The sequence below is a fragment of the Hipposideros armiger genome, unplaced genomic scaffold (assembly GCF_001890085.2).
Source record: "Hipposideros armiger isolate ML-2016 unplaced genomic scaffold, ASM189008v1 scaffold_130, whole genome shotgun sequence".
Classification (NCBI taxonomy): Eukaryota; Metazoa; Chordata; class Mammalia; order Chiroptera; family Hipposideridae; genus Hipposideros; species Hipposideros armiger.
The window spans coordinates 2,694,556-2,697,690 of record NW_017731480.1 but is presented as its reverse complement, the minus strand read 5'-3'; the positions used below and the strand labels follow the sequence as shown (position 1 = coordinate 2,697,690).

The 3,135-nt window shown below is 41.8% G+C and overlaps 1 long non-coding RNA gene across 1 annotated transcript in view; it reads left to right on the top strand.

Moving 5' to 3' along the window:
- The first annotated feature begins 489 nt into the window (after positions 1 to 489).
- LOC109386228 (uncharacterized) overlaps positions 490 to 3,135 on the top strand; it is a 10,117-nt gene continuing 7,471 nt past the window's right edge. Inside the window, exon 1 of the long non-coding RNA XR_002124758.1 lies at positions 490 to 2,948. This is a non-coding gene — a long non-coding RNA (uncharacterized LOC109386228). The remainder of the gene's footprint in view (positions 2,949 to 3,135) is intronic.

The window sequence follows — 3,135 nt, the reverse complement described above, 5'->3', positions numbered from 1 at the left end:
GGGCGTCCAGTAACGAGCAGAACTGATGAAAACATTGAAAAAAATTCATTGAATTGTGTGTCAGAATCATTGGCTGACTGAGAGAAGCATAGCAGACCAAGTAAACATCGATAGAGAAACAGGAAAATCTTAACTGAAAATCTTGGCATGAGAAAGGCGTGTGCAAAAATGGTCCCAAAGGAGCTCTTGCATCACGACAATGCACCAGCTCACACGGCACTGTCTGTGAGGGAGATTTTAGCCAGTCAACAAATAACTGCATTGGTACACCCTCCCTACTCACCTGATCTGGCCCCCAGTGACTTCTTTCTTTACCCAAAGATAAAGGAAATATTGAAAGGAAGACATTTTGATGACATTCAGGACATCAAGGGTAATACAAAGGCTCTGATGCTCATTCCAGAAAAAGATTTCCAAAATGGCTTTGAAGGGTGGCCTACGTGCTGGCGTCAGTGCATGGCTTCCCAAGGGGAGTACTTCAAAGGTGACCGTAGTGATATTCAGCAATGCGGTATGTCGCACTTTTTCTAGGATATGTTCGTGAACTTGTCAGACCTCATATTTGCCTGTTGGCCTGGGTTCAAGAGAACAATAGTGACTGTTTGGGGAGGAATGGAGGAGAACAGTCATGAAAATTTGCCCAGCTTTCTTGGAAAAGTCTGACCCTCATCTGGCAAGGGAGTGTCATCAGGACTTAGCAAAATAAGAGAGCTTCACAAGCTAACACTTCCATATATGAAGCCCAGTTGCCCAACTTTTCTTATACAGGTTTATTTGCTTCTAGAAACTGGACTGCCAGCCACAGGTCATGGCCTGGGCTGCTTCTAGGCAGCTCCTTTCCCACCTGCCTCCTGTTTCGGCCTTCTCTGAAGTTCAAGCCAGTCCTCAGGCATTTTTCTAACTTGCCCAGGTTATGAATTTATATTCTGTTCTCTCCCCTGCTTCCTCATCCCCAAAAGCTGACTGTCCTCCCAAACTCAGTGTCATTGACAAAAGCAGCATCTCCCAAAGAGGAGGGATGAAGTCATGGCTGAGTTTCGCTCAGCACTTAAATCCCATTAAAGCAAACTTCAGCCTGGCAAGCAAGGAACAAGCAGAGAGACTGATGTCTGGAAAAGGGGAGGTTTAGGATACATTTGACGTCAGTATTTAAGAATGGACTGTCAACTGTTCAGTCCTTCAACAAACAGCAATCAGGTACCCACTGGGAAGCAGGGAGAGAATTTCAGGACCAAGTCATTAATTCAAAGGACATCAAGAAAATACAGTATAGACAACACCTTGACCTGTTCTAAATAACTTCATGTGTGCAATTGCACAACGCTTTATAAAGGGGCCCACAAAGCCAGGGGTATTGTATATGTGAAGTTTGCACTGACTAGAAGCAAACATTTGCATTGGATGAACTACCTCCTCAAAAGCCCGTATCCTCAGCTCATGCAAATGTTGCTATTTGTGCTGAGTGGAGTGGCATTTCCACTTCTCCTACCACAAAAGCTGTATTTCTTTCACTATTAAGGTTAATGAGGGCTGGGGCCCTGTAATCTAAGGGAGTAGGTTACTTCTCATATAGATAGCTGAGAGAGAAAAAGATTTAGAACTTTGGTGGACGGGGGATGCACACACTGCCAAACCGGAAATGAAGGCATGCAACGGAAGCAAGGGAAAGCACCCATAGAACGAAGGGTCTCTGTCCCGCAGTTCCTTCATCTGTAAGAAGATGCCGAATTAGACCATGCCCTCCCGGAGCATGACTGAGAGATGCCAGTTCACAGGTATGTGACTCAAGGTTTGATTATGTGAGTATTATGGTAAGGGAAATATTTTGTCAAGAATTAGCAGCTGCTATGACATTGCTAGTAGGACACCAATCTCGAGTGTATTTTCAGAAGTGGTGATACGGTTTGAGTTGATCTCTTGTCCTGTGATCAAGGTCATGCATTTGCAAGAGGCCCTTAGAAATGTCTGTATCTACAAAGTTGAAATTTACAAAACATTACAAGTGATTGAGACTATCATACCTGTGCATTCAAAAACGATAACCCATTTTGCCCAAAGGCAAAGGAGGAAAGAGTCCTGTATGGAAGGAATCACAGGAGGAAAGGCCCTCCTCACCGTTTTTTCTTATCTTTCTTGCAACAGAGAACTTTATTAAGACAAAAGTCATAATTTTACTCATCCCACCAAAGTCCTTCTAGAGGGGATACAGAGGGTTAAGACCTAAAGAGTATGGGGATTCTTGTTCAAGTGACAAAAATGTACTAAAATTGTGGTGTTGATGGTACTTATCTTCGAATATACTAAAAACAGTTGAATTGTACACTCTAAATGAGCGAATTGTTTGGTATGTGAATTATATCTTGAAACTTAAAAAAAAATAAGGTAATGTAATACTATAATGAGGCAGGTGTGGATGCAAACTTTGAACATAGACTAAAGCAAAGTAACCTGGATGAAACCCTTCATTTTTACTTTCTTAGTGTCCTACTCACATGTTGAACCAATAAGACGTAACTAGAGTAACTTCAGGTAAATTTTCTATTTCATTCGTATGCCCAAGAAAAACAACTTTCCCCACCCCACCAAAAAAAATGGAATAAAGTTGCCCAATAATAGACTTCCATTTCTGACAGCAGGGCATTTTGGACACCCTGCACAGCAGTTTCAACTGAAATAACATATAAATTGTGGATTACATTTACTATTTTAAATGTATTATTCAGCTGGCATAAAGTCACCTCAGAGCCCTGTAGCAGAGTGAAACCCTGGGAGGTGAGTGTCCAAAGCTAACAGCAGCAGTCAGAATAGGTTGGGTTATGCAGTGCTAACAAACACAATCTCAGTGGTTGACATAATAGTTTATTTCTCATTCATGCTTCAGGTCTGCGGGGTCCATGCTTGTTCTAATCCTGTGGGGACCCAGGCTGATGGAGGCTTCCATTCAACATGTGAGTATAGTGATAGATTTTTTATTCCTTTGAGCATGCTTCAGTCTCTTAGAGTGTGAGGATATATATTTTTTATGTCCTCCCCATTACAATTTATATTTAAAGTAAGTACTCATCAAATTCTTCCTACTGAATCCCTCATCCCCTACCAACCTACAGTTTTCTTTTTAAAAACTAGAATCCTCAT